At 40.2% G+C, this 13,754-nt stretch overlaps 1 protein-coding gene across 9 annotated transcripts in view; it reads right to left on the bottom strand.

Moving 5' to 3' along the window:
- Positions 1 to 13,754, bottom strand: part of EPC1 (enhancer of polycomb homolog 1) — a 64,332-nt gene that overhangs the window by 25,124 nt on the left and 25,454 nt on the right. Inside the window, exon 1 of one of the 9 annotated variants that reach the window (XM_054171203.1) lies at positions 1,380 to 1,402. The exons of the other annotated variants lie outside the window; for them this stretch is intronic. The gene's annotated coding sequence lies outside the window, so the exon portion shown is untranslated. Of the gene's footprint in view, positions 1 to 1,379; positions 1,403 to 13,754 lie in introns of those variants that run through there. 9 annotated transcript variants of the gene reach the window in all.

Genomic DNA, 13,754 nt, shown 5'->3' with positions numbered 1-13,754 from the left:
TCCAACCCATCAACCAATCCAACACCGCCCAAGCAACTAACCCACAGCACCAAGTACCCCGTCAAGTCTTCTCCTAAAAACCTCCAGTGATGGCGACTCCACCACCTCCCCAGGCAGCCCATTCCAATGTGCAATCACTCTTTCTGTATAGAACTTTTTTCTAACATCCAGCCTGAATCTCCCCTGGCGCAGCCTGAGACTGTGTCCTCTTGTTCTGGTACTGCTTGCCTGGGAGAAGAGACCAACATCCGTCTGTCTACAACCTCCCTTCAGGTAGTTGTAGAGAGTAATAAGGTCACCCCTGAGTCTCCTCTTCTCCAGGCTAAGCAACCCCAGCTCCCTCAGCCTCTCCTCGTAGGGCTTATGTTCCAAACCCCTCACCAACTTTGTTGCTCTCCTCTGGACTCGTTCCAGCAAGTCAACATCCTTCCTAAACTGAGGGGCCCAGAACTGGACACAGTACTCGAGGTGCGGCCTAACCAGTGCAGTGTACAGGGGCAGAATGACCTCCCTGCTCCTGCTGGCCACACTGTTCCTGATGCAGGCCAGGATGCCATTGGCCCTCTTAGCTGCCACCTTACACCTTACAGTTTCTATCCTTCATTCTCCACTGGCACTGCACAGCTGATTACTCCCACCCAAATGCAACACCTCATTCATCTGAATTAATGGCTTTCCAGATAAAAAATACAGCAGTTTCCTCAGTTTGTCAGAATGATTTTGAATTCTGAATCCCAATGAAACAGGCTGGCTGCCTGCGTATTATTGTGATTTGATGTGTAGAGGCTGTAGTCCCAAGTCACTCCTGCAAACACCAAGAGGCATTTAAAGATACCTCTTCAGAAATCCAAACTTTTTCACTTTGTTCATTCATTTCCAGGTATTTTCCCAATCAGATTTCAACTATACAACAGTTTCTGGAGCAGTATTAAAAGACTTTTTTAAAAGTCAAGATACAACTGCCACAGAAAAAAATGTTAGACTGCATTAACCAGGGTTTGTTTCTTAAATCTCCTGTAAGCAGTTCACAAAGAGATCAGAATCTTCCAGGTCACTACTGGAGACAATTTATATTATCCATATTCCTCCAGGAATTGTTGTTAACATAGCTTGTTTGTAACCCTCTAGCTCCCACCTTTACAAAACACTGTTATGGGGTGTTTGGCTTGGGATTTTTTTTGTGGGTTTATGTTGTGCTTTAAGAAGCATGATTCCTGTGTCTTTTACCTGTCTTCTCTGGAACATCATTTGCCCCTCAGATGATCTCAAATCAGATAGGAAATTACATTTCAGCCTGTTTCTTTAACTTCCTAGCACGAATTTTAGATGGGTTAGTCATGCTCAAAGGCTGTCATTTGTCATATTAGAAGGGAACTCACCTAACAGTTAACTATCACTACAAGGTGCAGTCTTGTGTCCCTTGCTGTCATTCTCCTTATTACCACTGCCTTATGCCAGACTGAACCAATGATGACAGCTTGGGGAACCAAATCCACAGCAAGCCATCTCTCTCCTGATATTCTTCCTGAAAACAATTAGAAACAATTAGTCTGCTGACAAATTAGCTCCCTGAACTGCTGGGGCAGGTGAGAGGAGAGACACTGGGGAAGGAGAGACAGAGGGAAAGATGATTCCCTTTGGGAGCAGCTAGCCATTAAACTGGTTTAGCTGCACCACTAAATTAAAAAAACATATTTTCATAATGAACACCAAGAGGGGGGGAAGGGGGAGGGGGGGGAATCATGAAAATCTATAGCATCTCAGTATCAAATACAATGAAGAAGCTTTCCTCTTACTTCAAGTATTTAATGGATATTCTCCTCTGCACACACCTTGTTCCTCTTTTCAAGTGAATCTTTCACTTAAGTATTAATCATTCACATATTATTTGTTCCTGACCATCAGCTTCCACTCAAAGCCACATTAGAACAGCTGCAGTTGTCTTACAAAAATTCAACTCCAACTACCTAAAAAACACAGGAGTCTTTGCAATTTCTTCCTTAAGTTGCTTCTCCTAGATCTTTTGTACACACAGTAAGTACATGTTCACAACATGTACTTACTGAAGGTAGTTTAACTCACTGAAACTGCCTTCCACTTTATGTTCTTTTCAACTTATTAGTTAGGCTTATATATAGAAAAACTTCCCTTGCTGTGCTGTGAGGCTAATTTGACTCCATACTTTCAAAACAATGGTGCTGCTCTTCACACATCTTTCTACCTTGGACTAATAACCATCCAAATTTGTGCTTAAAATATATTCAGAGTTCATTAAAAATCTGCTTGCTCTTCTCCGTCCCCAGTTAATTTTCCATCAGGTTAGCAGCCTACATTGGCTCATCACATGGTCAGACAATCCCCAAGTCAAAGGGACACAGCAGGAGCACTCAGCTCAGAGACAGAAGGTGTCTCAGAAAAACAGCCTCATTACTATTTGCAAAGCACAGCCAGTAACATGAAAACACACCTTATTCCTCCCACTTTATTCCTGTCCAGAAAACTATTTGGACAGTTGAAATTCCAATGTAGTAGTTTAAACAAACAAAAACTCAAAGACCACTTCCCCCCTTTGGAAGTTTTCCTCTAATTAGACACTGCAGGAAAAGCCAACCTAAACATCAACCCTTCTAACCACCCAGAATGTAGCAAGGCATGATGTACCCAGTTCAACACAATTCTTTATCCTGTAGTGTTCCTTTATATTATAAAGGTACCTAGCTGGTCCCTTGTATCCACTCTTATTGTATCAATATTACCATGTATGCCCCAAAACATCCAAGAGTGAAAGGATAAATCTAAAGCAAGGCAGCAACAAAGGCACTGGGAAGAAGAGCAACAGAGCAGCTTTCTGGCTCAGTTCTGTTTTGGGGGAAGCAACAAGACCTGTCAAATCATCATGCAAGGACATGAAAACAAGTTTAGTACTTGGATACTTGGTATGTATTACATTAGAAAAAGCTGAATTACACTAATGACAACACAAAAGAAAGGATACAGTAATTGTGGTTCAACATGACTACACAAGTAGGCAGTCTTGCGTGCAAGCAGAAGCGCAGCAGCTGTGAAGGATGGTAAACACTGCTTGCTCTCACGTTGCTAATACTTGGTAAAAGTTTTTGGCAACATGACTGTTGGATTTCAAGTTATTTAGTTCCTCAAAAAAACCCGTGGCACTGAGAGAACAAAGATGTCTGACAAAATACTCTGCAGTACACCTTGGAGATTATATTCAAAGTAAAATAACCACAACACAAGGCATTAAAAGACTAAGTGACATAAACCTGTCATTAACAGCTGAACAAGCTGAGAGGGACAGAATGCATGTTATGATTTTACAAAGTCAATTTGCAAAAATGTCTCTGCAGTAGCAATGAGTACATCTACTTAAGAATGAAAGAAACCATCTTCTGTTCCATAATTTGACTGTATGTTTCTCCAAATTATTCGAGAACTCTCAAAAGAAATAACCACTTAAGGCATGTTTGCTATGGAAAATGACTGAAACAGCCAACTCTCAAGGCCAGTATGTAGAGCAGAAAGCCTCCAATTTCTGAAGGTCTACCCTAATCCAGTGAGTGCTCTCTTAGTTGAGGGAAGCAAAAGATGGGGTGGTGGAGAAAGCCACACAAGAGGGGGTTTTTAAATACTGGTACTTCTAAAAGGACCTGGGAATGAATGCAAGGCTGTGCACGTCACAATCGCATCTTTGCCTCTGAAATACAAAACCCACTACAGTTGCTTCCGTCATTACCAGGAACCACATCAAACCACTGCTCATCTGCTCATCTTCACGGACCTGCTGATTTGCATCACTATGACCAGGAAGCATCCTGTCATACCCACCCCTTGCCCGATAAAAATTCTTTCCAAAGTTACCACCTCACAGCTGACACCAACATTTAAGGTATAACTAAAAAGGATATCAGTTTCAAAAGGCAGTTATAAAGAAGCATTAGGCTTACCACAGCTAGCCTAGAAGATCACAGTGAAGACAGAATTGAGGACATAGAAAGTCAACCAAGTCACAGATCTATCTTGTTTATACACATTTACCTTCTAGCAACTTGTGATGCAAAAGTCTTAGGAAAAAAAGCCTAAACACACAAGGAGAATCCAACAAAATTGTCCTCATCTTAAACTAATTACTTTATAATTAAAATAAGAAACCATTAGGAACTGGGAGGGGAGAAAGGGGACTTTCAGATGTTAATTATGTCATCTAGAGGTGATAAACTGACACAAAAGCAACCTGATACCAGGCTATACGGTAAGGATTTTTGACTGCTAAATCATCAGGGATAACACTGTTCCAACATCCAGGTTATCTCACATCATCAATGCTTACTAGTGGAAAGATACCAAAGGACAACACAGCAATGCTGCCAGGAGATCCAGCTGCACACCAAGACCATACACAGGGGTCTCATCTGTGGTCAGATGCTAAAACATGCAAAACAGCAAAGACATTCTGACAAGTTTGTCACCAAAGGCTGTGGATGTTGTCCACCTGAAATTCACTCAGTCTCTAACCATTCTCAACATTCTCCTGGAGCTCATGGCTTAGTACTCTTTGCTGGGTAGAAAAAATTGGCTGGATGGTCAGGCTCCAAGAGCTGTGGTGAATGTAATTAAATGCTGTTTGTGGCCAGTGACAAGCTGCCTTCCCCAGGGCTCCGTATTTGGGCCAGTTCTCTTTAGTATCTTTACCAATGATCTGGATAAGGGAATCAAGTGCACCCTCAGTAAAGTCTGCAGATAACACTAAGTTGGGAGGGAGTGTTGATCTACTTGAAGGCAGGAAGGTCCTACAAAGGGACCTGGAAAGGCTGGATTGATGTGCCAAGGTCAATAATAAAAGGTTCAAACAAGGCTAAGTGCCAAAGTCACAAGACTTGCTGTTGGGTGAAAACAACCTTAAGCAACATTACAAACTTGGAGAAGAGTGGCTGGAAAGCTGCCTAGCAGGAAAGAACCTGGGGGTGTGGGTTGACAGCTAGCAGAACATGAGACAGCAGCGTGCCCAGGTGGCCAAGGCAGTCAACAGCATCCTGACTTGTATCCACAATGTGACCAGCAGACTAGGGAAGTGATGGTCCTCCTATATTCAGCAGTAGCAAGGCTGCACCTTGAACACTGCGTTCATTTTTGGGCCCCTCACCACAAGGGTCACTTGAAGTGCTGAAGCGTGTCCAGAAAAGAACATTGAAACTGGTGAGAGGTCTAGAGCACAAGCCTCATGAGAGCAGCTGAAGGAAATGGAGTAGTTTAGCCTGTAAAAGAAGGCGGCTCAGGGAAGACCCTGTCACTCTCTGTAACTATTTGGAGATAAGTTATTGTGGGATGTTGGTCAGACTCTTCTGCCAAGTAATGAGCAACAGGACAAGAATGGCCTCACATGAGGCCCGGAAGGTTTAGGTTGAGTATCAGGAAAACCTTCTTCACTGAAAGGGCTGTTAAGCACTAGAACAGGCTGTCCAGAGAAGTGGTTGAGTCACCATCTCTAGAGGTACTTTCAAGACATGTAAATGTGGCACTTAGGGACACAGTGAATTAGCAGTCCTAGGTTAATGGTTGGACTCTACCTTAATGGTCTTTTCTAACCTAAGTGATTCTCTGATTCAGAGAGCTCCAAATCTGACTGAAGTCATATTGAAGAGGGCAATGGGATCCTGTCTTGCAAATCTTCAACAGTTATATTGGCACAGGACCAGTCCTTCACAGACACTGATCCTTCACTCGTAGACCACAAAGCCCAGCTCCTTAATACCAGTAGATCTGACCTTTGATAATGGTAAGACAACAATTATTTTGGTAAGCATACATGACTGCTCTAGTCTCTTGACTTCAAGTACAGACAGGTCAGCAAGGCATCATTCTATCATTCCTTGCTCTCCCTCTGATAGGTCCTGAGGAGGATAGTAGATCACTTCCTCCTCTCAGTCTGGCCCCCAAGCAATTGTAAGACATCTTTCTCTCATAACTACTGGTATATATGGACACAAGGTAAACACATTCTCACATCAGTTGAAGTTGACTGAATATTCACCCAAACCATATGGCTATAGATCTTCCTTTCTGAGGCTACCAATATCACTCAATACTCTGAATCACTTCTACGCAGCAAACTGGGTTTTTTTGTTATTATGCCAGAGCCTAAAACTGTCCATTCGTATTCCAATTATGGAGAGAAAGCTATGGAGATCACTTCAGTTAATCAACTGATGTCAATCTCATGAGTAGCCAATTAAGAAGGATTCCACTGTAATTACTATAATAATTAGATCTCTGCTACAAATGCCAACTTAAAATAGCAGCATAGGATTCAACAGCAATTGCTCACAGAAAATGTGATCTAATTTACTTTTAAAGATATGTGGTTTTGTAATTAACATACTATCAAGAAACCCTGCTAATTATTACTCCTTTTATCAGAACACAAGTCAGGAATGAGGTCACCCACACCACCATGAGCATCTGCTCTCCCCATGTTCAAACTGGATACTTCTGTGAGTGTTCAAGGAGTCTGCCCTCTTCTTGGAAAAATCTTGTTTCTGTATTCATGGACTCAATCTACATTAAGCAGAATGTAGTTTAATAACTAAAATCCTTTAGCTAGGGGATTTGACAAACACTTCAGTATGTTTTTAACATATTACTTTAGTCCAGGGCATGACTTCAACACAGAAACCAGACTGCAACACAAAATGAAGATTTGATTCAGATCGTAACAACACAGATTTCAGGATACATTCTACAACAGAATGAGAACAGCCCTCAGAATTTAGCCTTTCCTTATCAGAGACTTCAGCTATATAGGAGAGCCTAAATAAATCTTTATAGCAACATTGTGTTCCCCTTGTATGGGCAAAATGAAAGTGGAACTTAATCAACTCGTAGTAAAATAGCATCAAGCTCCCAAGTTAAGACAGATGGGGCAATGTCTTGCTGCTTGCTTAAACATTACTGTGCATCAGCACTACTGGGAAAAAAAAACAACACCAAACCATTTTGGTTGGCAAAAGCTTGCTGACATTTGGATTCCAGCAGTTTTGTTAGCTACAGGAACTTGATACTAGTGTGAACAGTACTGAGTATAGATAAAAAATCTAAGCCCTGTTTCGAGAAACAAGTAACAGGATAGCCCAACTTCATGGCAAACAAGTTTCTACTCCATTTCACTGTTCATCAGGACAATACTAGTATGCAGATGCACTCAGGGCTGTGTGCGCCAACATAGACAGGGTGCTTCAGTTACTCCTTATGTGTCATAGAGAAATACCTTACACAGCACAGGGTAAAGTTAAAGCTGAAGTTATAAATCTACACGTGGATAGATAAAACTTCTAAAAAGTCAGCTGGGTAACGTTTTATACTACACTTCAACTATGGAAAAATTCCAAACCTACCACTCCTTCCATAGCAGTTGCTCCTCAGACCAGATTTTCAAGTGATCCTCATTAAACCAACCCCTTTGCCTTTAAAGTTTATCTCAGTCTGGATCCATTAATCAACTCAGCAGCAGTACAGGATCAAGACAAGCGTGGAAGAGAAAAACACAAGGCAAAGGAACAAAGCCATAATGTACAGTCTCAGGACTGTGTCTATCTCCTCTTTATCTGTCTGCTGAAAACTTAAAAACATTCCTTTCCATGGGTCAGACTGCACAAACTGTAGAGTTCACAGCTTCCCAGATCTACAAATGCTCAAAGATTTTGAAGAAAAAACAACCCTGATCAAGAACAGGATTTGGTTTCTTTTGTTACAAAACATTAAAACCATCTCAAAAACAATATCTAGAGCTACTGTTTTCCCTCCCAGAACCTGCAGTGAGAAGACTGAATATTACCTGGAACTCAAAAGTCAGCTCTCTGAACACCAAATTGTGCAACTAGCCAGGGATTTACATAAACAAACATCCAAACTGGTTGCCTGGGCTAACCTAGATGCTAGGCTTTACCAGTAACCAAGCTCTTCAAAACACAAGAGAAGCATTTTTGGAAACTAACTGTAAGACAAGCATGGATTTTATTAGAGTGCCACTTTTCCTAAGACCATCTTAAAAAGGAGCCCACGGACATCCCTACAAAGGACAGTAACAACAGCCTAAAAAACACAGCCACTTTTCCACAACTGCTCTCTTCCTGAGCCAAAGGATATCAGAACCTGAGAATGCAAGCTACATTTATGTACTTTTTCTTCTGTGAACCTTTTTAGTACTGTGTGAGCTATGCAATTCTAATGTTAATAAAGAGGCTTGAGAGATATGCAACACATACACAAAGGTAAATGAACAAAAAAATTGTAAAAAATGGCAGACTAGTGAATGAACCATATGGTTTACACAGGATCTGTAACACAAGACTACAACTGTACCTTCCCATGAGATTGTTTCATGTACACCATTCCTGTCAGGTTTAACTATGTCTTTGGTATAGTATAGTTTCATTATTTCAAGCATTCATTCTCATTTAAATAGCAATAGAATTTGATTGATAATATTATTCAGTATTTGAGTTATGTGGAGACAGCAAAACATCAAAACCACTTCCACGAAAACCAAACATCGACGCCTGTATGTCTGCTCAGTCACAAACTAAGGCTGAGCAGCTCATGTCTTAAGTTTGCTGTAACAATCTAAATACCTTTGAAAAAACACATTTCACATAAAAAGCTTATACACAATTCAGCATCACCTGAAACTACCAAGCTTATTTCTGACATCAAAAATAAGCAAGTTAACAAAAACACTTTTACAAAGGACTGTAGAAAAAGCAGATGATAAATCTTATTAAGGATTAAAAGCCCATCTATTAAACTAGCACACTTTCGTAGATTTCACAACATCTGCATTAAGTATTTTATAATACACTATGGAAATAAACACTATGGAAATAAAGGGATGACCAGAAATGTGAGCTGCACAAATAATGCACAGCCTTGCAAGGAGCGTGCCTAACTTTGCACTTAAATAGCTGTCATATTGTCAATGGTATCAAACTTCCCAGCTCATGTTTCTCCAAATTGCAACTTTTGTTATAAGAAAGAAAAACAAACAAAACCCCCAAACCAGCAACAAAAACATACACACCCCAAACAAAATCACTGCACTTTGTAACTCTTTACTAAGAGTCTTTTTTCATGTACCAAGACAGCAATGTTACCAAGCAAGCTCAAGCACCCTCAGAAAACTAATAGTAACCTCTCTAAAGTATGAAATTTAGAAGATACATAGGAGTTATACTTCTTAAAGCCCCTAGGAAATCATCATAGTAATAATAATCTATTTGGCAATAACTACAGCGATGAGTTTAGCAAAATATGTTCATGAAAATACAAGTAAAGCCTACCAAAGCTTTTCAACTGAACTGTCTTAGCTCCTGTATTCACACCACAGATCAGAATTCCAGGTCTGATGCTGCAAATGCGGAAATGAGCTTCATCAGCAGTGACAGTGACAGGTGCAACACTGAATAACTTAAAATAGATTTTTCCAACGATTACACTACTGTGATCAGCTTATCTTTGTATTTCCTGCTGCAAACACCAGTCTTCAGTTGGCAAGCCCAGAAATTTAGACACTGTTCTTGGCTTAAAACTAACATTGCTACATTTGAACACACAAAGATGCTAACTAGAATGACCTATATGAGGCTGAAAGTCTCAAACTATCAACTTTAGTTTCCTGCTCAGTAGAAATGTTCTGAATGACAAAGTGCTACATACACCATGAGTCAGGCACCAAATTATTATTCTTTATAGGTCAGCTATTCTTGGTGTCTTGTAATTTCCACATTTATTTCCAATATCATTAAAAACAGACTAGCATTTCAAATCCATGACTTTTTAGGTGCAATTATGATCAAACTTCTTTTTAAGGCTGGTATAAACACTGAACTAAGATAGGTGAAAGACAACAAAGTCATATGGAGAGAGGAAGAAAAGAAGGAAGAACAGAGGTGAACTGGAAAAGTTTACTACAAGGACAACCATTTCCATAATGCCTGTAGGCTCTGTGAGTAACTGCCATTGTTACACTCTCTGCACACAGTGAGAGTTAAGTGTCTGACTGGGACAAACCATGACTACTGAATGTCATTTACATGGAGACAGCATCAATTAGTTCACTTACCCAGCATTCAAATCAGTTTATTGCATTTATTAAAAACCAACAACAAACAAAATACCGAATTCACAACACTACCAAACACCTTCAATTTCTATCATTCCTTCAGCCTCCACTCTGTGGCTGCTGCATTCCTAAAAACCTCTCTACCCACAACATAACTTAAATACACCTGATCCCTGAAGGAATAGATACATACTTATTTCCTCGACTTCTCATAGGCACAAAGGTTTAACCCTGTCATGATGGTCACAATATAGAGCTGCCTGCTTCTCTACATGCACAGCTGCAGAGCATTAATGACTTTGAAGGAGCAATTCCTGGCTACTCAGAAATAAGATTAGAGTGGTATGAATATCCATGACTTTATGTGCCTGTGTAACGGGCATATTAATATATTGAAGTGTAACTGACATTTCAGAGACTGCTCTGTGTCCTTCCCTAACACAGAGTCCAAGAATACTGCCCACCTATCAGCAGAGAAACTCATTTACAGGACTTCAGAAAATATCCTGTTCTATCAGACATCCTGCCTCTCCCTCTCACCACCGACAGCCCTGTAACCAACCAAAGGCTGCAAGCGGCATTTTGTACTTTGCATGAAAAATTCATAATGTCCCTTCCATGCAAGGAGTACTTCAGCTGTATTGCCATTAACAACTGTATTTGTAAAAGATCAGTTAGCACACCATTTCTTGAAAAACATCAATGACATTGCATTCTTAGAAAAATAAAATTTAGAGCTGCCCAATGTTACGCTTTTCCACTATTGCAGTCTCAGCTTCACACTACACTCTACACACTCCTGCATCTTTTTCCATGTGCTGAAAACAAAAATTTAAAAAAAAAAAACCCAACAACAAAACACACCAACATTATAATGCACATTCAGTAAAAACTTGTGCTGTTACAAGAAATTTTAATAGAGATGATATTCAAGTACTTGCCACAGTCTGCTATCTCAAAGAAAGCTCTCTGGTACTTAGGACCCCTCACTGTCAGTGTTGTGGGGGAAGGCTGCTGCCCTTAACACCATATAGGCTCACCAAAATATGGAAAGTCCTCAAGACAAACTTTTATACAGGGTCTCAAGAATTAGAGGACATCCAAATGTTGTTATTTTGCATCTTTGGGCATTTCTGACAGCACCTTTGTTCTGTGACTACCTGAGGTTCTCAAATACATGGCATTGTATGGATTTTTTCCTGAAGGAGCTTTTATTCCTTTCCCAGTCACTGTTAGAAAGGAACAGAACTGCTCTATAAAGCACCATTAGCTATCCAGAAGACAGTGCATTCCTACTTCCTCCACATATTTCAGTATTTTGGCAAAGATTTGACCAAGCAGAGTCAGTTCATTAAATGTAAGCCAAAACAAAATGATGTTCTCTCCATTCCCGGAAATGACACTGGTGCCAAAAGATGGTTTATGACCTCAATTTTCAATTACACCTCTGCAGACAGTGCCATCTGCCAAAGTGGTAGCCTGAGTTCCCTAAAATATTCAGCAACAAATACTGTCTAACATTCTCAGGTAATGTGAATGTGAATTCATACTTCACAACTGCGAAACAGCAAAGTACTGAAACAGCCCAGAGTACACCTCTCAGCTGACATTTACCTCTGAGACAACCCAAAGAGAAATTACAGTACAGTCTAATGTACACATCCACACTCACTCTCCCTGTTAACAGTGGGAATGAACCACAAAACCAAGACAAATATCCAGTATAAACACAGAATTAGAAACTGTACATACACTCCTGACCACAGTGCAAAACTCTCCAACAACTGAATCTCTCCAGCCAATATTTTACCACATTTCCCCCTGCTCTATTAACTAAAAAAGTGCTTCTTATGCAGAGTTCTCTTGAGTACAGATCAAGTAAGAGGTTCAAACTTGCAATGCTGAGAGATAGCACAATGATATTCATGAGTAGACTAACACTGGAAATCACAATTTTATAGAAGCCACTCTAAGATGTCAGATACATTGCTTCTTTCATTTTCAATTAATCTTTTTAACATTTCTCCTATCACTTCGAGACGGCTTCGGACCTTCTTACTATCCTGCCACATGACAATGGAACTATCTTCTGCCTGGACGAGTCATGCAACACACCTTAACATTCACAAAATAATAGCTAGAAGATTATTACTGAGGAAAGTATAGGGCAAACTAACTTAGCAGTAGCAGTTCAGAGCTTCTCTTTCCTCACCAGCTTCTCCAAATTATATTAATGCTAAGGTTCTGTCTTTATTTCTGTGACATTCTGTAGTTCACACTCCTAACTATCTAAAAGCAAGCTAAAGCTTCTGGAGACAACATTTAATATCTGTCATCACCTCAGGGCACTAGGCCAGCCAGAAGAATTAATACATTAACTGCAACATCTTCCTCCCATAAACCCCTGACAATCATCAAAACTCACCACTTTCTGTTCCAGAACAAGATACATCAACTTCAATTCCAGTACTTGCCTACTATTGAACACATTTCTAAACAACTTCAAGAAACCTCAAAGAAAATACCTCTCCTCCAGAGGAATTCTGAGAGAACAAACATGCAACATTCTGTAAATCACTCTCACTCTGCAGCTCTGGGAGAGACGATTTTAGGCAGAGCTACTTTGTAAACATGCACCTTTCACTAATTCCTCACACAACATTTTCCACACTGAACAAACTTGCCCTTGACTTGAGTTTTGGTAGTGTAAATTCTTTCCACTCATATAAACATAAAGAAAATAGAGTCTTGACTACTACCTTGAAGATGAAGTGTGTTTAAGTTCTAACTCAATGATACATTTGTTGCCCAAGCTGGACTGTGAATATTAAGCTACCATTATTTTTAACATTTGAATAATCTCATACAGTACTTGGCCTACCTCAAGGGCACAGCATCTTCCTCAGAAAGCAAAGCTAGTGCACTAGTATTAGTCATAACTTTCTTCTAACAACATAAACAGCTGGAGAAAAGCAAACAAATTCATCACGTTTGGCAAAGAACACACAACCGAACTGTTAAACAGAAGAGAGTGCATAACCTTATCCAAAACTTCTGCAGGGCTCAAACTCGAGCTGGCTTTTACCTGCAGCCTCACTCCTGCGCTTTCCAACAAACCACCATCCTATTTTAAATTCAGCTCTTTTCTGAGCTGTATCTAGGTTAATGAATTCTGAATACTGTAAATCAGATTACAATACTATAAATTCTTCCTGAAGTTGGTTGGTATTTTCTGTCACTATATTCACAATTATTTGTCTTGCACTTCAGGTAGTGAGAAACACTAAGTATCAAAAAGGCACACAGGACATGGCCTGCTGAAATACTAACACAGGAATGAAGGTGGGGAGTGTAGATTTCCCATAGTTAAAAGCTGCATTTATTAAGCAAAAAACAAAGACACTGGGGGAAACAGAAATACAACGTTATCATAGTATGGTGTGGGTTGGAAGGGACAATCAAAGCTCATCTAGACCAACATCCCCTGCCCTCAGCAGGCAAATACTCCACTAGAACAGAGTGTTTTGTCAAGCCTGACCTTGAATAGCTTCAGGGATGAGGCCTCAACTACCTCCCTGGGCAAGCTGCTGCAGTGTTTCATCACCCTCACTGTAAAGAACTTGCT

This window comes from Dryobates pubescens, chromosome 21 (assembly GCF_014839835.1).
Source record: "Dryobates pubescens isolate bDryPub1 chromosome 21, bDryPub1.pri, whole genome shotgun sequence".
Taxonomy (NCBI): Eukaryota; Metazoa; Chordata; class Aves; order Piciformes; family Picidae; genus Dryobates; species Dryobates pubescens.
This window is presented reverse-complemented; position numbering and strand designations above follow the sequence as displayed.